Raw genomic sequence first — 22766 nt, forward strand, 5'->3', positions numbered from 1 at the left:
TTCTATCAGCTGTTTGAAGAGTCCTTCTTTTCCCCACTGGTCTACAACTTTATCTCTGTTATACATTATAAATCTTTATAAGCATTGGTCAGTTTAGCCACTCCATTCTGCTCCATTGGTCAGTTTTATTCCATGTACCCAGATTACACTGTCTTAACAACTATAACTTTATAATAAATCTTAGTTATCAGGGAGATCAACCCCTCTTACCTTCTTTTATTTTTATGTAGCTGGATCTTTACCTTTCCATACAAATTTTAGATCAGGTTTTTGGAATTGCATTAAACTAAAAAATCATTAGGGATGAACTGATATAGGCTCTCTCTCTATTTATTTAAATGCTTTAATTTTTGTTGTCAGTCCTCAAGATCACTATCCAGCTAGGTGATACTCTTAGAAGGAGTCACAGGGTACAGAAAAACTGTTACAGTCATGGTTATAGTTTATTACAGCAAAAGAGTACAAATTAAAATTAACAAAGGGAAAAAAGGTCCATGGGGACAAAGTCTAGGAGAAACCAAGCATAAACTTCCAAATGTTCTCCCCCAGGGGAGTCACATGGACATGAGTAATTTTCTCAGCAACAATGCAAAGTGACCATAGGTGCAAAGTGTTGTTGACCAGGGAAGCTCACCTGAGCCTTGCTGTCAGGCTTTTTATTGGGAGTCAGTCACGTTAGGCATGTAATAACCTGCATTACTGACCTCAGGTACTCAGACTCCAGCCCTTCAGAACAAAAACAGGTGTTCACCATAAATCACACTTTTAGCATAAATGATCTGATCAAACAAATATCTGTGGTTCAAGGCCTCTGACATATCAAAACACTTATCAAGCAGAATTAATTCAAGAGCTCAGAGCTCATCTCCCATGAGCTGGCCGAGGTCCAGTCCTAAACACAAGCCTTTCTTGGGAATGTGCAGGATTTGAGCAGCCCAGGACTTCTGACTTAACCCTTTCCTGCACAAATATCTATAAAGAAATTGTAGTATTTTTTCACTTTTTTGAAACTTTTTAAATATACAATTTCAGACTTATAGAAAAGTTGCAGGAGTACTACAAAAACTCCTAAATGTCTTTGTCCAGGTACCACAATTATTCACATTTTGTCCCACTTACTTTATCATTCTTTTCTTTCATCTATAATCTATCTGTATCTATCTATCTATCTAACTTTTTTCCAAATCACTTGAGAGTAAGTTGAAGCCATTGTGTCACTTTACTCCTAAATATTTTAGTGTGTATTCCCTAGGAAGAAGCTCATTCTCTTATGTAATCACAGTATAATTATTAAAAATCAGTGTATACATATATATATATATATATATATATATATATATACAGAGAGAGCCACATACACATTAATATCAAATACAACAATACTATTACCTAATCCACAAATCATATTTAAATTACCCTATTATCTCATAATGTCCTTTATAGCTAAATTTTTTTTTGTAGTTTAGTATCCAATCCAAGATTACCCTTTACATATTTGTTTTCCTGTTTCTCTAGTGCCTTTTTATCTGAAACAGTACCTTACTTTTCTTTTGTCATTCTCTAGCTTGATACTTCTGAAAAGTACAGGCCAGATATTTTATGGAACGTCTCTCAGTTTGAATTTATCTGAAGAGTTCATCATTTTCCCCTTGCACTTAACTTTGATTCTGTTTCACTTCTTTCCCTTCTTTGTACTTACTCTGATTTAATATCCTTCATGACTAGATTTAAATTTTGAATTTTTAGTAAGAATATCGTGAAAGTGATGTATCATTCTCAGTGCATCATACCAGGAACCACGTGATGTCAATTTGTCCTAATATTAGTGATGTTAACTTGTTTAAGGTGGTGTCCACTAGGTTTCTCCACTGTAAACTTATTATTTTCCCTTTTTATATACATAATTTGTAGAGTGATATATTGAGATTAATATCCTGTTCCTCATCAAACTTTCACGCTCTGGTTTTAGGATCCATTGATGATTTCCTAACTCCATCATTTCTCCTATAGACTGATATTCTGTAAGAAAGAGGTACTATTTAGATACTAGTAGACTTAGATAATATAGGTACTATGAAATAATGTTAGTTACTGTTAACATTATTTATGTTGATGTTCAAATCATCACAGAATTGGCAAGTGGGAACTGCATTAGTCTGGCTCTTTTGTTCTTTTGACATGTCTCCATTATTCTTTGAGCCGTTTTATTTTTAATTGAGGTATAATCGATATATAACTATATTAGTTTCAGGTGTACAGTATAATAATTTGGTATTTGTATATGTTACGAAATGTTCACCACGATAAGTCTAGTTAAAATGCATCACCATACCTAGTTATAAATTCTTTTTTTCTTGTGATGAGAACTTTTAAGATTTAATCTCTTCATAACTTTCAAATATTCAATACAGTATTATTAATTATAGTCACCATGCTGTACATTACATCCCCATGGCTGACTTATTTTATAACTGGAAGTTTATACCTTTTGACCCCATTCACCCATTTTGACCCCATTCACTGGCAACCACAAGTCTCTTCTTTGAGCACGTCTTTAACCTCAAGATAGAGACGTTCCAGGCTCATCTTGTACTTTCCCTGCACTGTTCCCAGAATCAACCATTTCTCTGAGAAGCTATGGTATCTTTTAGTGGAGAATTGTATTTAGAAACCAAGATCTGGGTGCTAGGTGTACTTATTGCCACTGCTGTATATTTAATTTTAGACTCTAAAGCTAGAAAATGGGGGGGTGTATTAATATTTATATCTTAACAACCATGATTTATAATGATACCTCCAATTCTAAACTAATATCTCAGACTGTGTTCTAGTGTTCCCCCTTTCTCACTTCTTTTCCCAATGATAAGAAACCTATTATTCTCAGTATATTTGCATATTTGTTCAAGTCTAAAATACACAGAAATTTTTTTTATAAATTACTAATCCTTGCCATATCTAAAACCAAACCTGACTACTACAAGCAACTCTATGCCAATAAAATGGACAACCTGGAAGAAATGGACAAATTCTTAGAAAGGTATAAACTTCCAAGACTGAACCAGGAAGAAATAGAAAATATGAACAGACCTATCACAAGTAATGAAACTGAAACTGTGATTAAAAATCTTCCAACAAACAAAAGTACAGGACCAGATGGCTTCACAGGTGAATTCTATCAAACATTTAGAGAAGAGCTAATACCCATCCTTCTCGAACTCTTCCAAAAAATTGCAGAGGAAGGAACACTCCCAAACTCATTCTATGAGGCCATCATCACCCTGATGCCAAAACCAGACAAAGATACTACAAAAAAAGAAAATTATAGACCAATATCACTGATGAATATAGTTGCAAAAATCCTCAACCAAATAATAGCAAACAAATCCAACAACACATTAAAAGGATCATACACCATGATCAAGTGGGATTTATCCCAGGGATGCAAGGATTCTTCAATACATGCAAACCAATCAATGTGATACACCATATTAACAAATTGAAGGATAAAAACCATATGATCATCTCAGTAGATGCAGAAAAAGCTTTTGACAAAATTCAACACCGATTTATGATAAAAACTCTCCAGAAAGTAGGCATAGAGAGAACCTACCTCAACATAATAAAGGCCATATAAGACAAACCCACAGCAAACATCATTCTCAATGGTGAAAAACTGAAAGCATTTCCTCTAAGATCAGGAACAAGACAAGGTTGCACACTCTACCACTATTACTCAACATAGTTTTGGAAGTCCTAGCCACAACAATCAGAGAAGGAAAAGAAGTAAAGCTGTCACTGTTTGCTGATGACATGATACTATACATAGAGAATCCTACAGATGCCACCAGAAAACTACTAGAGCTAATCAATGAATTTGGTAAAGCTGCAGGATACAAGATTAATGCACAGAAATCTCTTGCATTCCTATACACTAATGGTGAAAAATCTGAAAGAGAAATTAAGGAAACACTCCCATTTACCATTGCAACAAAAAGAATAACAAACCTAGGAATAAACCTACCTAGGAAGACAAAAGACCTGTATACAGAAAACTATAAGACACTGATGAAAGAAATTAAAGATGATACCAACAAATGGAGAGATATACCATGTTCTTGGATTGGAAGAATCGATATTGTGAAAATGACTATACTACCCAAAGCAATCTACAGATTCAATGCAATCCATATCAGATTACCAATGGCCATTTACGGAACTAGAACAAATCTTAAAATTTGTATGAAGACACAAAAGACCTCGAATAGCCGAAGCAGTCTTGAGGAAAAAAAATGGAGCTAGAGGAGTCAGACTCCCTGACTTCAGACTATACTACAAAGCTACAGGAATCAAGACAATATGGTACTGACACAAAAACAGAAATATAGACCAATGGAACAAGATAGAAAGCCCAAAGATAAATCCACACACCTGTGGTCAACTAATCTCTGACAAAGGAGGAAAGGATATACAATGGAGTAAAGACAGTCTCTTCAATAAGTGGTGCTGGGGAAACTGGACAGCTACATGTGAAAGAATGAAATTAGAACACTCCCTAACACCACACACAAAAATAAACTCAAAATTGATTAGAGACCTAAATGTAAGACTGGACACTATAAAACTCTTAGAGGAAAACATAGGAAGAACACTCTTTGACATAAATCACAGCAAGATCTTTTTTGATCCACCTCCTAGAGTAATGGAAATAAAAACAAAAATAAACAAATGGGACCTAATGAAACTTCAAAGCTTTTGCACAGCAAAGGAAACCATAAACAAGACAAAAAGACAGCCCTCAGAATGGGAGAAAATATTTGCAAATGAATCAACAGACAAAGGATTAATCTTCAAAATATATAAACAGCTCATGCAACTCAATATTAAAAAAACAAACAACCCAATCCAAAAATGGGCAGAAGACCTAAATAGACATTTCTCCAAAGAAGACATACAGATGGCCAAGAAGCACATGAAAAGCTGCTCAACATCACTAATTATTAGAGAAATGCAAATCAAAACTACAGTGAGGTATCACCTCACACCAGTTAGAATGGGCATCATCAGAAAATCTACAAACAACAAATGCTGGAGAGGGTGTGGAGAAAAGGGAACCCTCTTGTACTGTTGGTGGGAATGTAAATTGATACAGCCACTACAGAGAACAATATAGAGGTTCCTTAAAAAACTAAAAATAGAATTACCATATGACCCAGCAATCCCACTACTGGGCATATTCCCAGAGAAAACCATAATTCAAAAAGACACATGCACCCCAATATTCATTGCAGCACTATTTACAATAGCCAGGTCATGGAAGCAACCTAAATGCCCATCAACCGACGAATGGATAAAGAAGATGTGGTACATATATACAATGGAATATTACTCAGCCATAAAAAGAAACGAAATTGAGTTATTTGTAGTGAGGTAGATGGACCTAGAGTCTGTCATACAGAGTGAAGTAAGTCAGAAAGAGAAAGACAAATACCATATGCTAACACATATATATGGAATCTGAGAAAAAAAATGTCATGAAGAACCTAGGGGTAAGATGGGAATAAAGGCACAAACCTACTACAGAATGAACTTGAGGATATGAGGAGGGGGAAGGGTAAGCTGTGACAAAGTGAGAGAGTGGAATGGACATATATACACTACCAAACGTAAAATAGATAGCTAGTGGGAAGCAACCGCATAGCACAGGGAGATCAGCTCGGTGCTTTGTGACCACCTAGAGTGGGGGATAGGGAGGGTGGGAGGGAGGGAGACGCAAGAGGGAAGAGATATGGGAACATATGTATATGTATAACTGATTCGTTTTGTTTTAAAGCAGAAACTAACACACTAACATTGTAAAGTAATTATACTCCAATAAAGATGTAAAAAAATAGTAATAAAAAAATAAAAAAGAAGATGTGGTACATATATACAATGGAATATTACTCAGCCATAAAAAGGAATGAAATTGGTTCATTTGTTTGAGATGTGGATGCATCTAGAGACTGTCATACAGAGTGAAGTAAGTCAGAAAGAGTAAAACAAATATATATTAACACATATATGTGGAACCTAGAAAAATGGTACAGATGAACCAGTTTGCAGGGGAGAAACTGAGACACAGATGTAGAGAACAAATGTATGGACACCAAGGGGGGAAAGTGGCAGAGGTTGGGGGTGGTGGTGGGATGACTTGGGAGATTGGGATTGACTTGTATACACTGATGTGTATAAAATGGATGACTAATAAGAACCTGCTGTATAAAAAAATAAATAAAATTCAAAAATTCAAAAAAAAAGAGTAGTTCACTTTAGAAAAGCTCTGAAAATTGTAATTAGGTGTTGAAATTAATATTGAAAATATTGCAAAGGGAATGAACTTTTCATTACATTCTATCACTTTTTGGAAACACTGATTTTGGTTGAGGTTCTCCAATTTTAAACACACACATACACACACACACAAGTACACAAATACACAACGACATACACATACATCTCTAGCTGCTTTGTTTCTCTGACCATGTAAGAGAGGTGCACTCTTCCTTTTGGACAAAACTATCAAACAGCTGAGTGACATCCTCTCTTGAACAAATAAAGCAGATGGAGTTGTATGCAAAACAGTCAAACAGGCTTTAGTGTGATATAGAAAATAAAAAAATAAAATAAAACCAAACCTACTACATAGAATTTAGGAATGTCCTCTGCGTATACCTGTGTGTGTGTGTGTGTGTGTGTGTGTGTGTGTCCTTTTTTGTAATCCAAATGGACTGTATTCTGTGTACTGTTATATGACTTGCTTTTTCACATAACAATACATTCGAGATGTCTTTACAAAACAATACATGAAGGTTTTTATCATTCATTTGAACAATTGCATATAGTAAGGTAAGAGTATAACATAGTTTATTTATCCTATTCTAAATATCAATGGATATATAGACTGTTTACAGTTTTGGGCATTTTTAAAGGATATTATAAAGAAAATCACTTTATATATAAAGTTCACATATAATTGTACACTTCTGGGAGCACATCTGTAGGATACATTCCTGAAAGTAAGACTTCTTAGTGATATGTGCATTCAAAAACTTAATAACTATTACCAAACTGAAACCAAAATAAGAGGTATTAATTTACACACTTTTCATATACTTATTAATCATTTGTACTTCATTTGCTGTGAATGTCCATTTACATACCTTGCTCATTTTTCATATTCTGTCATCATTTTCTTGTAAGAGTTCTCTAATAAGGAAATATGCCTTTTATTATACATGTTGCAGTATTTTTCTTCTGTTTATCCTTATTACTGAGTTTGTGAGTTTGAAATTTTATTAGCATTTTATTTATGTGTTTATCAAGGCCTTCCTAACTCCAACATTATTTTTTTTAAGTACCCATGTCTTCTATACTTTTTAAGTTTCAGTATTTGATTCATCTGGAATCAAATTGGTTGTAAGAAACAAAGATGTACTTCTTAAAATGAAATCAGATGCACCTTTTATTATTACCTATAACTAGGCCATTGTCTCAACACCATATATCAAATAATACAAACATCTCATATTTTTACTACATTATGCTACCGTATGCTAAATCTGCCTCCCCCCAATTATTCTTGTTTGGAATTTCCCCAGTTATTCTCACATTTAACAATTAATGGTATTTTTATTGATTTTTCATTGTACTCACAGAAATTTAAGAATAAACATCTTTAGTCTATAATACTGAGGCTTTCTACCCAAAGCAAGATTTAAATGGTAATGTTTGTCTTCTTTTATGTGTTTCAGTAGGGTTATAAAATATTCTTCATGTAGAAAATGAGTATTTTCGGGCTTCCCTGGTGGTGCAGTGGGTGGGAGTCTGCCTGCCGATGCAGGGGACACGGGTTTGTGCCCCGGTCCTGGAGGATCCCATGTGCCGCGGAGCAGCTGGGCCTGTGAGCCGTGGCCGCTGGGCCTGTGCGTCCAGAGCCTGTGCTCCACGACGGGAGAGGCCACAACAGTGAGAGGCCTGCGTACCACAAAAACAAAAAACAAAAAACAAAAAAAAAAAAAGAAAATGAGTATTTTCTATTCCCATGTATTTGATCTGTTTTGTTTCATTTAGGAATGAGATATCTTCTTCCATTATATTTTCTAAAGAACTATTATTTCCATCACTTATTTTTCCAGTTCATTCTCACTGGTATCTTAATCTAAATAATTCCTCAATTTATAAAGCCCTACATTTTATATCTATGTTTATTTCTGTCATTTTCAAAGTTCCATGTTACTGCCCCCTTTTGTCCTCTCTACCCTGTTAAAATTCCACAGACTATCATTTCATTGCATTCACATTTAATTCACGTGCCCCTGTCTTACCTGGCATAATACCAATCTTGGTTAAATCAAATTTTCCTATTGTGCAGAGCACCCATGCAGCTGAACTTCACTGGTGGAAAATATATTCTTACGATAACTGGTCTTACTTAGAATTCATAACATTTAACACTAAGTGGGGTCTTAATGTTACTGGGGAACCCCTCTGTATTCCTGCCTACCATTTTTTCTCTCACCCTCTTTGCACTTTTAACACATTCTTTTCTATTCTCTAACTTCCAAAGATTCTTCCTTATCCTTTTTTAAGCACATGACTTTATTTTCTGTTTCATTAAGAACAATTAAAGCAGTTAGGAGAGATCTTCCATGTAGTCCCACCAACACATCAACCCAACCATGTGCATCTATGCTCAGTACCAATCCTCGTATACTCTCACTGTGGGGAGCACTCTGTATACATTGAACAAGACCATCTATGCACTTGTGCACTGCACCCCAGTCGCCTTTCCCTTACTCAAGACTTTGCTTTAGCAGTTTTCCTCTATGTCTTTTGAATCATCAAATTTGCATTAGATCACTTTCATTTACAAACTTATTTGCTTGTAATTTTCCTCATCCTAAAAGAACAAACATAAAGGCCAATAAAAACAACCTTCCTGTGATCCCGTATCCTTCTCCAGCTACGGGTTCATTTATTTGCTCCCTTTTACATCAAAACTCTTTGAAGGAATTGCATTGTCTTCAGTTTCTCTCCTTTGTTCTCTTGAATTCACACTAAACAGGATTTTATCACCATCTCTCATACAGATTTTTTTCGATGAGACCGAACACCTCATATTGCCAAATCTAACAATCAATTCTAACACAATGTACTTGGCATATTGGCAGCATTGGACCCAATTGACTAATTTCTCTTCCTTGGAAATCTCTTTTCATGTGGTTTCCAGGACACACACTTTTTAGTTTTCATATTTTCCCCTTCCAATGTCATTTTTCTTTTCTCCTCAATCTCGTGATGTTGGACTACCTCAAGTTTCAGCCACAAACCACTTCTGTATTTACAGTTGCAACCTAGTGATCACTTCCTCTTCTGGCTTTAAACAATTTCCAAACTTAAATCTCCACTCCATACTTCTTTTCAAACTCCAAAGTTGTATGTTCAACAGTCATCTCATTTTCTCTTCTTGAATATCTCCTCAGCATCTCAAATAGAACATGTCCCCAGCTGAGCTGATAAACTCTTCACTCAAAGGGACACTTTGTTCCAAGCTGCCATCACCTCTAACTTGGACCACAGCAGCAAGGTCCTGACTGGCCTCTCCCTGCTTCTCCTTTGGGTCTGGGTGTTGATTACAGTAGCAGTCAGAGTAAAGATTTTAATGTCTAAATCAAATCAGGTAGCCCCTTTGCTCAGATGGCTCTACAATGAATTTTTAACCCTCTTAGAATAAAATTCAAAGTCCTTACCATAGCTTATAAGACCACAGTTTCAATCTTCCCCTTAATTGCCTTGGTCATTACCCTCCAGCCACACTGGCCTATTTTTTGTTCCTCACACATGCCAAGGTTAACCTCTCCATAGATCTTATCTTAGCTTGGAGCACTCTTTATTCTATGTGGCTCACTCACTCCTTCATTCATTCTTCTGCTCAAACATCACCTTTCCCGACCACCTGATCTAAATGGGCTACTGTTTCCTGCTGCCAGGGATGACTATCCTTTTGTCCTTTTTTCCTTTTGCTTTTTCTCCAAACACTATCATTTCCCAAAATAACAGTACATATAACTTATATACTTTTAAAATCATCTATGTTCCTCTTGGAAAATAATTTCTGTGACAGCAGGAATTTTGCTTCGTTGACTGCTTGTTTGTTTTTGTTAGTGATTTTTGCTCTCCTCTGTTTGGTATTTGCCTGGAATACAGTTTTCCATCCCTTATTTTCAACCTTCCTGTTTTGTTTTAGGTACTGATAAGTGCTAAACAAAACAAAACAAAACAAACCATAAAACACCTAATAGAATGCCCACATTGATGGGCATTACAGTAGATGAAGTGATCAAGGAAGGAATCCCTAAAGATTACTTCTCATTTTAGTTGAGGCTTGAATGATAGAGAATGAACATGCATAAATGAATGAATGGGAATCTGGAGAAAAAGAGCACTCTAGACTGAAGGAATAGCAAGTATAAAGTTCCTAAGTGGGAATAAACCTATGTTGATAGTTACCGGACTAGTAGGTAAGAGGTTAGACATAAGAGATGAGGTCATTCTTAATGGCATGGAGTGACAAGGACAGGTAGGGCCTATAGGTCATCATGAGGAGAGTAAATTATATTCCAAATACAATGGGAATCCATTGGGTATTTTTAATTAGGGGAAGAGCATGATCTGATTTTCATCTTTAAAAGATAACTTTGGCTGTTATGTAGAGAATTGATTGGAAAAGAATAAGAATAAACAAGGAGAGTAGATACTGAAAGAAGATTGTTTCTGTATAGGAGCAGTTTCAGTGGAGATGGAAGGAAATGGATAAATTTGTTTTGTAGGTAGAACTGACAAAACTTGTCAGGAAATACTACTCGACATGGCCTCAAAGGCTAATTTTCTCTCCCCTTTCAGTAATTTGGCAAAGAGCTGACAGTGGAAGAATAGGTTGATACTAGCTGCTGAGTTCTTGATGCTCCCTCTTCTAACAAGGATCTTTCAACAAAGAAGCTCCTTTTGTTATGTAATCACTTAGATGTTTCCTGTTCCTCTTTTCTTTTTTTAATAAATGTGCCACTTCTGTGAAAGATTATATAATTATATCAACTTGACAGAGACAAACATTTGACAAAATTCAGCACCCATATATGACAAAAACTCTTAGTAAGTTAAGAATCGAAGGGAATTATCTCAATTTGATAAAGAGCATATCAAAAAAAAGTCAATAGGATCATAAGGTTCAATAGGATCATAAGACTGGATGCTTCCTTCCTAAAATCAGGGACAAGGCAAGGATATCTGCTCTCACCACTCTTATTTAACATGGTAATGGAAGTTCGGCCTACTGCAATAAGACACAAAGAGGAAATAAAAGGCATATAGATCAGAAAGGAAGACGTAAACCTGCCCCTATTTATGTGGGTGACATAATTATCTATGTAGAAAGATCCAAGGCATTTGCAAAAGCAAAATAAAACAAAAACACTTCCTAGAAGTAGTGAGTTAGGTAAGGTTACAGCATACAGTATCAACATATGGAAGTTAATCACATATCTATATACTAACAGTGAAAATGAGGGAACCAAGATTAAAAGCACAATATCATTTACAGCAGGGGTCCCCAACCCCTGGGCCATGGACCACTACTGCTCCATGGCCTTTTAGGAACCAGGCTGCTCAGCAGGCGGTGAGCAGCGGGAGAGTGAGCAAAGCTTCATCTGTATTTACAGCCGCTCCCCATGGCTCGCATTACTGCCTGAGCTCCACCTCCTGTCAGGTCAGCGGTGGCATTAGAATCTCATAGGAGCACGAACCCTACTATGAACCATGCATGCAAGGGATCTAAGTTGAGTGCTCCTTATGAGAATCTAATGCCTGATGATCTGAGGTGGAGCTGAGGCAGTGATGCTAGTGCTGGGGAGCAGCTGAAAATACAGATTATCATCAGCAGAGAAGTTTGACTGCGTGGAGACCATAATAAATCAACTGCTTGCAGGCTCATATCAAAGCCTGATCAGTGAGTGGCAAGTGAAAACAAGCTCAGGGCTCCCACTGATTCTGCATTATGGTGAGTTGTATAATTATTTCATTATATATTACAATGTAATAATAATAGAAATAAAATACACAATAAATGTAATGTGCTTGAATCATCCCCAAACCATCCCCCCCCAACACCGGTCTGTGGAAAGATTGTCTTCCACGAGACCAGTTCCTGGTGCCAAAAAGTTTGGGGACCACTGATTTACAGTTTCTCCAAAGAAAATGAAACATTTAAGTATATGCTTAACAAAACATGTATAAGATTTGTATGCTGAAAAATTACTAAATGATGGTGAAAGAAATCAAAGAAGACTTAAATGGAGAGACATACTTTGGTCATGAACTGGAAGACTCAACACTATAAAGTTGTCAATTTTCCTTAAATTGATCTATAGATTTAATGCAATTCCTATAAAAATCCTGGCAAGCATTTTTGTAGACATAGACAAGCTTATTCTAAAATTGATATGGAGATGCACAGGCCTTAGACTAAAGACCTAAACTAAAATAATCCTGATAAAGAAGAATAATGTGAGAGGAATCACTCTACCCAAAATTAAGATTTACTATACATCTACATTAACCAAGATACTGTGGTATTGGTGGAGCAGTAGACACATAGATCACTAGAACAGGGTGGAAAACTCAGAATTTGATGCACATAAATACGCTCAACTGATTTTTGACAAATGTGGAAAATGGAAGATGGTAGCCCTTAAAAAAAATTGAACTGAGCAATTGGATATCTGTAGGCAAAAATTTAATCTTGATCTAAATCTCACAGCTTATTACCAAAAACCTCACAATGGATCATTGACTTAAATGTAAAAAATAAAACTGTAAAACTTCTAGAAAAAAATTATAGAAAAATGTGTAAAATATGGAAACAAAAAGACCCCAAATAGCCAAGACAATCTTGAGAAAGAAGAGTAAAGCTGAGGTATCATACTCCCTGATTTTGAATTATATTACAAAACTACAATAATCAAAACAGTATGGTGTTGACATCAAGACAGACACATAGATCAGTGGAACGGAATAGAAAGCCCAGAAATCAACCCACTCTTATATGGGCAATTAATCTATGACAAACAAAGCAATATATAATGGGGAGAGGGCAACCTCTTCAATAAATGGTTTTGTGAAAACAGGACAGCTACATGCAAATGAATCAAACTAGACTACTCTCTCATACCATGCACAAAAATAAATTCAAAATGGATTAAAGACTTAAATGTAAGACCTGAAACCATAAAACTTTTAGAGGAAAACATAGGTAGTAAACTCTTTGACATTTATCTTAGTGATATTTTTTTGGATATGTCTCCTCAGGCAAGGGCAACAAAAGCAAAAAAAATAAATGGGACCACATCAAGCTTAAAAGCTTTTGCACAGTGAAGGAAACTATCAGCAAAATGAAAAAGCCACCTAGTGAATAAGATAAGATATTTGCAAATGATAGATCCAATAAGGGATTTTAAAAAAAGCTCATACAATTCAACATCAAAAAAACCAAACAACCCAACTGAAAATGGACAGAAGGCCTGAATAGACATTTTTTCCAAAGAAGACATACAAATGGCCAACAGGCACATGAAAAGATGCTCAGCATCACTAATCCTCAGGGAAATGCAAATCAAAACCACAATGAGACATTACCTCACACCTGTCAGAATGGCTATTATCAAAAAGATAGCAAATAACAAGTGGTGGTGAGAATGTGGAGGAAAGGGAACCCTCATACACTATTAATGGAAATGTAAATCGATAGAGCCACTATGGAAAACAGTATGGAGATTCCTGAAAAAATTAAGAATAGAATTACCATTTGACCCAGAAATTTCACTCCTGAGTATTTATCAGAAGAAAACAAAAACACTAATTAGAAAAATTACATGCCCCCCCAGTGTTCATTACAGCATTATTTACAATAGCCAAGATATGGAAGCAACCTAAGTGTCCATCAATAGATGAATGGTTAAAGAAGATGTGGTAAATATTTACAATGGAATATTATTCAGCCATAAAAAAGAATGAAATCTTGCCATTTGTGACAACATTGATGGACCTAGAGGGTATTATGCTAAGTGAAAGAAGTTAAACGCATACTGTATGATTTCACTTATATGTGGAATCTAGAAAGCAAAACAAATGAACAGACATAACAAAACAGAAACAGAGTCATAGAGAACAAACAGGTGGTTGCCAGAGGGGAAAGGGATGGGAGGAGGAAAGAAATAGGTGAGGGATTTTGAGGTACAAACTTCCATTTGCAAAATAAATGAGTCATGGTTATGAACATAACTATGTACATCTTTGTATGGTGACATCGTAACTAGGGTTATCATGGTTGATCACTTTGAAATGTAAAAAGTAAAAAACAGAAGGAGACTTAAACCAATGGAAAATAATACTATGTTTTTAATATGGAGGCTCAAGATCATTAAAATGTTAGTTTTTCATAAATTAGTTAATAAATGCAGTAGGATTTCGATAAAATAATACCAGAGTTTGGTTCGCTTGTATGTATGTAACTGTGCTGAGTATGTGTGTGTGTTGGGGAGGGGTGTAAGTTAAATAAGCTGCTTCTAAAATTTATATGAAAAATTTAAACAGGCAAAACACCTAAAAATATTCTGAAGAAGAATAATGGCAGGTAACTATCTGTATTAGATAATAAAACATTTTTTTAAATCTATGATAATTAATGTTGTTGACACATTAAATAAATGCAACAGAATAAAAATTCTACATTATTTCCATATTTCACATTGTTTCAGAGGACTTTCATTTGCCCCAGGGAAGGGTAAGCCCAAAAGAATCCAGAAAAAACAGGTCAATTGAATTTCAAAAAGATTTTTTTAAACTCACAACTAAAACATTTGTCTTAAAAGATGAAATAGTTTTTAACTTTAGCAAACTTTTCTAGAGAGGAAAGCTACATTTAGTTTACAAAGAATCATTTTGAATATCAAAAGTCTAAGCACTAAAAGTACTTTGTATGTGAAATGTAAACTACTACAGAGTTAGGAATAATTTAGGTTTTTCTGCCAAAATAAAATAAAGGTATCCAGCTTTGTGGAGAAGATAACACTGGAGTTAGTTGGATATTGGGGAAGGCCCACTCTTAGATCTACCAGCAGATACCAGGTTTACCCTGCTGTAAGGAAGGACGGGTGGCAACGGATAAAGCAGAAGGGATATGTCCCTCACTTCCCAGCCTCAGAAAACACGTGAATCCTGGTGGAGCAGAAACAGTTGAGTGATACATCCAAGTGGATGTCTTGGTGACACCCCACTTTGTCTTATTTACTCCATTATAGGGTCAAGGGTGCAACTGAATGTTCAATTGCCCTCAAGCAGTGGTTGAGAAAGGGCCAGTGGACCTAGAGTAGTCACAAGGAAGATGAAGTGCAGGAACCACATTGATTAAAGAGCATGATAAAACCAGAGTCATCACAATAGATAACAAGGATGACCACGGGAGTCATGTATTTACATAGAAATCCAACATGGACAGGTGGAAGTGACCATGGATCAGGTTCTTCTTCCTCCATGCTAAGAAAACTAGAAGGCTTTATTACCAACCCAGGGTTCTTGGACTCCTTAATCAATAGAAATTGATAAGAGGTCAAACTAGAAATTCGCACGAGGCTTTATTGGGACTTGTGTTGTGGCACAGGGACTGAAAGCAAGTAGCAGGTCCCCTTGCTTGCTCCTGAGTTGGGGTGAGCTGGTCCCTTAAATGGGGTGAGGGTAGGGGTGGACCCTTGGGTCAAGCCAGAGGGGTGGCTTAGGTGGTCTGCGCACCCCTTGGTGGTGCTTTGTGCAGGAATCATGTGCAGGACCCTGACTTTGCTTGACACCTCAGAAGTGGAAGTTGGGTTTTTGGTTGTTTTGTATCTTTTTTTTATGAATTTATGTTTATTTATATTATTTATTTTTGGCTGCGTTGGGTCTTCGTTGCTGCGCACGGACTTTCTCTACTTGCAGCAAGGGGCAACTCTTCATTGCGGTGCACTGGCTTCTCATTTTGGTGGCTTCTCTTGTTGCAGAGCACGGGCTCTAGGTGTGTGGGCTTCAGTAGTTGTGGCACATGGGCTCAGTAGTTGTGACTCGCGGGCTCTAGAGCACAGGCTCAGTAGTCGTAGTGCATGGGCTTATTTGCTCCGCGTCATGTGGTATCTTCCCAGACCAGGGCTCGAACACATGTCCCCTGCGTTGGCAGGTGGATTCTTAACCACTGCACCACCAGGGAAGTCCCAGTCATTTTGTATCTTATTGCTCATAATTGCCTGACTGCCATGTGTGCAGTTATTTTTAGGTCCTTATAGTTTCTTTGTATTCTGTTGCTGGAGGAGAGTTTTGTCCAGGTGCAAGCACTACAACAAAGGGTCCCAGGTCCCAGGTCCAGCCTGTCTCACCTGCACCAGAACTTGATTCACCCAGAGTATAATGGGAAAGAAAGGGCAGGAGCAGGACCTTGAATTTCATTGTTTACTCATAAAATGACTTAATTACTAAATTGCCCCAGTTTACATGAAAAAGACTAGATGACTTTTTTCTGTCAGGCAGATTGGGAGCTCAGAATTACAAAGTAGACTGAACTGCAGAACCGTTTTAAAGTTAGATTTTTATGTGCTTGCATGCATAGCCTATAAAATGCATGATCATTTTAGAGATTTTGATATTTTTATATTTCAAAAATATTTTATAATGAGAATACTGTGTACTCATGTGTATCTTATGTATCTTTTAATAAATAGATCAGTATAATAATTTTTATTTGCTCAGTAATTATCAATTTTGATCATTATAGTTTGATTCAACACCTATCTTGTGTCACAAATTGAGTCTAAAGTTCACCCTGATTCTTTTTTATATTTTTAAGGTGAGGAGCAGTAAATTACCTTTTATTATTCCATTTATAACTCAGTTGCTTTAATTTTATGGAAGTTTTCATGTCAAAATCCTTTACTATCGACTCTTTTCAGATTTTCAGGACTAATGAAATTACCTAATTTATCAGAAAGGTGTTATGCTGACTTTTTTCATATTTCTGTTTAATTCTCTTTCTTTGCCTTTGTGACTTAGCTTATAAAGGGCAGGAGAGGACCCAACCTGAAGGACCTTTTCTAAACTCTCTTTGGCTCCTCCTGACCCTCCCCTTGTACTTACTTCTGGCTTCTCTTGCTCTCCTACCACAGGAAGCTCCAATTTGGATCTGCTTCTAACTTTTCTTTCTTTTCAGCCAATTTCACAGCATTCTTTCAGCAGTTTGCTCCCTGAGCTGTTAGTCTTCTCTTCCTCGGAGCCTGCTGTGCATCCTGTCCATGAGGGAGACCCTTCTTTCAGCCCTGCAAGGACTTCTTTATGTGGCTCATCTCTAGCCAGAAGAAGCAAAGCATCAGACCAATTCATGTGTGCTGCATGCCCATCATATGCAGTTGGGAGTTCTCTCCAATTAACTCCTTCACTTCCCACCCCATGGTTCCCTTTCCTTTGAAGTCCCACATGTTTGAAAATATTCTCTCTAGAAGGATTTTAGCTCACTGCAAACCCATTTCCTAAAAGATATCTATATTTTTGCTTTGCCTATCTTATTAAAGCACAAGGCACTTAGATTTCTACACAATATCCTCCCTAGTGACCACTTGTTCAAGCATCCAATTTATGTTAAAAGAGGATTCAATGGAGTGGCGATTTTAATGTAGTTTATACCACATTAAAAAGTGGACTGGTCACTTTAAATTTAAGCTTGAGATAAACACTAGATCACATTCTGACCTTGTAATTATCTACTGGAATACAGCCAATGGGTGTCTTTGAGTGACTTTTGCTTTTATTTATGCTAACAAAAGGTTGAGGAAGTGAAAATCAATTCTTAGAGGCTAGACCCCAGCTCCACTTTTGCCCTGTCTGTGATGTATGAGACTTCACTAATCATTTGAAATGTTGGTTCTGTAACTTTACCTATATAGGCTTCCTCCTGGAAGGCATGCACACCTATTTGGGTAGGGATTTCATCTTAGGAAAGGGATTTCCTACCCACCACTCTCCACAGAGCATCCTGGACTTCCTTGTTTCTTAGACTACACACAACAGGGTTTTGTAAAGGTGTGATGACAGTGTAGGTCACTGAGATCATCCTTGGTGTTCTCTGACTTGGGCTTGGGGTAGGGAGTGAAGGCACAGTTGTAGTGGACGATGACCACAGTGAGGTAGGAGGCGCAGATGGCAAAGGTCTTCTTCCGGCCCTCAGCTGAGGTGATCTTGAGAATGATGGAAATAATGAGGATGTAGGAGATGAAGAGGAAGGTTGCAGGGCCTGTAATGACCAAGAGACTGATAATTAAGGTCAGGATATCATTGATGATTGCGGTAGCACAGGCCAGGTCCAACACAGGTTGAACATCACAGAAAAAATGCTCAATCAGTGCCTTGCAAAAGGGCAGTCTGAAAATGGCCACAGCCTGAACCAGCAAGAGTGAGAACCCCATGGCACAGACTGAGGATGCCAGCCTGGCACAGACCCTCCAGTTCATGATGATCGAGTAATAAAGTGGCAGATGGCCGCATAGCAAGCATACACCCTTATTGCCAATAGGAGGCAGTTGGTGAAGGCAAAGCCAAGGAAGGAAAAAAGCTGAGTCCCATAGCCCTCCAGGGAAGTGGATTGGCTCAGACCTACAAGGCTGGAAAACATGTGAGGGATGATGACCAGGGAGTAGAAAATGTCTGATAGGAGAGGACACTTAGAAAGAAGTACATGGGGGTGTGGAGGTGATGGTCAATGCGGATTACAGTCACAATGATGACATTGCCAGCCAGAGTTAGAATATACAGGGTAAGAAATGCCACAAAGAGTGTGAGCTGATGTTCTTGGAAGTTGGAGAAACCTTGGAAACAAACTCTCTTACCTCTGTGTGGTTGGCTGTCCTCATTGAAGATCTCAGGTCTGAAAGACAAAGTCAGCACCATCTCTTTGGACCAGAGCCTGCCCTGCCCTCTGGTAAGCACACTGTCCAGAGCAAAGATTGAACCACAAAGACCCAGTTCAAAACTTCATGAATCACCTGCCTTTTCCAGGGACACGGCAGACTAGGTCCTAGAACTGGAATTAAAAATACAGAGATTTTGAGCAACACTATTTAAAAGTTTGAGGTAAAGCATTCTTTTCAGGTACTCCTGGGTCATGTAAAAAATGACAACCTATGTATGGTCCATGAAATTGGTCTCAAATTTTTCTTAAAACTGGATTTTCTTAAAATGTAGACCACAGTCTCAGGCCACAGTGTAATTAAGCTAGAAATTGTCACAAAAAGGAACTTGAAAACTTACAAATAGTTGATAATCTAACCAATAGTTCAAAGAGGAGCTAATAAGGGAAGTTAGAAAATATTTAGAATTAGAGAATAATAAAAGAATCATGTGCCAAAACATGTACAATGCATTTGGAACATAATTAGAGGAAAGTTCGTAGTTTAAAATGCTTGTCTGTTACAATTTTTTTTAAAGGCTGAAAATTAATGAGTAGAGCATCCATCCTAAGAAGTTATAAAAATAAGATAAAAAAAGACAGTAGAAGGAAAAAAAATAATGGCAAAATGTTAATGATATATAAAAGAAAGATAAAATAGACAAGGTCCACAAGGGTAAAAGTTTATAAACTTTAGATAAACTGCTAGTGAAACTGACCAAGAAAAAAAAAAAGAGGACATAAACTCTAGTGTGAATTAATAAAGGGACACAATAACAGAAGTTTCAGACACAAAAAGATGAAGAGCAACATTATGAACAACTTAATATCAATACATTTTTAAACTTCAATGAAATGGATGCATTTCTAGAAAAATAATTACTTACCAATATTGAATGAAGAAGATACTTGAAAACTACTGGAAATAAAGACAGTAATGAAAAATCTACAAATAAACCTCCAGGCCAAGAACAATTTACCAATACGTGCTATAAAACATTCAAGGATAAATTAATTTCAGTCCTACACAAACTATGTTTGGTAATAGAAAAAGAAGGTATAGGGGAGCAAAAGAGACCAAAATGTGTCTCTTTAGCATGAGGGTTAAGTTAGGCTGATTTTTTTTTAAATAAATTTATTTTATTTATTTATTTTTGGGTGTGTTGGGTCTTCATTGCTGTGCGCGGGCTTTCTCTAGTTGCTGCAAGCAGGGGCTACTCTCCATTGCAGTTCATGGGTTTCTCATTGCAGTGCCTTCTCTTGTTACAGAACATGGGCTCTAGGCGTGCGGGTTCAGGAGTTGTGGCACGTGGGCTCAATAGCTGTGGTTCATGGGCTCTAGAGTGCAGGCTCGCTAGTTGTGGCACATGGGCTTAGCTGCTCCGTGGCATGTGGGATCTTCCTGGACCAGGGATCAAACCTGTGCATTGGCAGGTGGATTCTTAACCACTGTGCCACTAGGGAAGCCCTAGGTTGCTTATTTTTAAGGTCCAAAGACTCAGGAAGAATCTTTGACCTTTCCTCTAACTGACTAAAAGAATGTAGATGGAGGACTTGTTCCAGGAAGGGAGCTAGCACAATAGATAACTATGGTATGAACCATGTATGGTAGACAGGGAGGAACCTAGCAAAGTCTGCTTGTTAAAATTTCTGTGTCCCATTGTTTCTGCCTGGCCCAGCAAGCATTTGTTTACCAAACATTTGCTTTTCCATCTCCTTGTGAATTGCCTTTCTCTCCTTTGAAGTCCCAAACCACTACTCCCAACATTCTCTTTTTTCTTTGGCTGCAGATGGTATTTAACATGAGGGTTTTAACCATTTTGGTGAGTTACTCAGTTTTCCTTAATCTCTCCCATATATACATGTTATTAAACTTTTGTTTGGTTTTCTCTCATTAATATGTCTCGGGTCAATTTAATTCTTAGACCAGCCAGAAGAACCTTGAAGAGTAGAGGAAACTTTCTTCCTTCCTGACTAGGGAATACTCCTTACCTCATTTATTGCAGCTGGAATTATCTTGACACCAAATTTATCAGGCCAATCTCATGCACAGAAATAGATGCAAAATTCTTAAGCAAAATGTCACCAGACCACAACCAACAGTGTATAAGATGGGTATGTGACCAAGTTGGTTTTATTTTAGGATGCAAAGTTTGTTTAACATTAAAGCAGTCCAGTTATATATTTCCTCACATGAATTGTTTAAAAGAAAAGAGACATGATTATTTCAATAGTTGCCAAAAAGCATTTTTAAAATTCAGTGTCTACTTATAAGAGCCCTTAGTAAACAAACAATAAAAGATTTTCTTTAAGCTGATAAAACATGTGTACAGCAATTCTTCAGCCAACATATACCTAGAGGTGAGATACTGAAGGATTCTCTTTAAGATTAAGAACAAGATAAGGGTGACTGCTTTATCCACTTCTCTTCAACATTGAATATTGAATATTCTAGAATATTCTAATTTCTTGCCCAGTAAGGCAAGAAAAAAGGAATTAAAAATACAAGGATTGAGAAGGAAGAAATTCTTTATAGATTATGTGGTTGTGAACACAGAAAATCTAAGAGAAGCTACTGATAAATTATTAGAATTATTAAGAGAATTTAACAAGCTTTCTGGTATAAAATTTATATATAAAAATTCATCACATTTCTGTACATAAACAAATCGATATCAAATTAAATTTAAAAGGGCTATCATTTATAATAGCTTAAAAATAGAAAATACCTAGGAATGAAGACCTTTATTAAGAAAATTATAAAACCTTAATAATGAACACTAAAGAAGACTGAAATGAATGGTGCGATACACAGTGCTTATGAATTGGAAGATCTAATATTATGAAGATTCCAATTAATCAAAAATCCATGAATTCATACTCTGAATTCTGTACAATTCAATCAGAATTCCAAATGGATTGTTTTTGGTTGGTTGTTTGTTAGATTGACAACTGATCCTAAAATTTATATGGGAGTACAAAGATCCAAGAGAAGCCAAAACACTCTTAAAGGAGAAGAAGAAGTAAAGAGGGTTGCCTTTCAAATACCATTACTTATTATAAGGCTATAGGAATTAAGAAGGTATGGTATTGCCACAGGGATAAGTGGTCACACCAATGAGCAAAAAATGGAGTTCTGGTATATGGAAACTCTTTGTACCAGAGCTGGCATTGCAGATTGGTGGAAAGCACAGAGTCATCAATTAATGGTCCTAGAATAGTTGGTTTATCCATATGGGAAAAAATGAAATTAGATTAGCTTACACCATTAAAAAAAATCAGTTTCAAATGTATTAAAAGGAAATGAACAAAATATCCTATGAAATGTCTAGAAGATAATATATGAGAATATTTTTTAAATTTGGGATAGTAGAAGATACAAAACATAAAAGAAAATAATGATAAATTTTATTCCATGAAAATTAACTTCTATTTTTCAAAATAAGTCACAAGAAAAGAAAAAGGTAGAAACCAGAAAAACATTTACAATGAAATAACAGATAAAATAATAATATCGGAACATCTAAAAACCAAAAAGATCAGCTTAATATAATGATAGTTTAAAAAGAAAACAGGAATTTTATATGAGAGGAAATACAACTGGCATGTGAACAGATTTTTAACATCATTAATAGCCAGGGAAAAATAAGACCACAGACCACAAGCTAAGACCACGGACCATTTCACACTTATCAGATTGCAAAAAATCAAAACTATC

General features: G+C 36.4%; 1 pseudogene across 1 annotated transcript; it reads right to left on the bottom strand.

Moving 5' to 3' along the window:
* Positions 1–18097: 18097 nt before the first annotated feature.
* LOC309957777 (olfactory receptor 10J1-like) lies at positions 18098–19013 on the bottom strand (annotated as a pseudogene). The gene has a single exon. The product of its transcript is annotated as an olfactory receptor 10J1-like (transcript).
* Positions 19014–22766: the final 3753 nt, after the last annotated feature.

Source organism: Leucopleurus acutus (genome assembly GCF_964270905.1).
Source record: "Leucopleurus acutus genome assembly, chromosome: 2".
In the NCBI taxonomy this organism is placed as follows: Eukaryota; Metazoa; Chordata; class Mammalia; order Artiodactyla; family Delphinidae; genus Leucopleurus; species Leucopleurus acutus.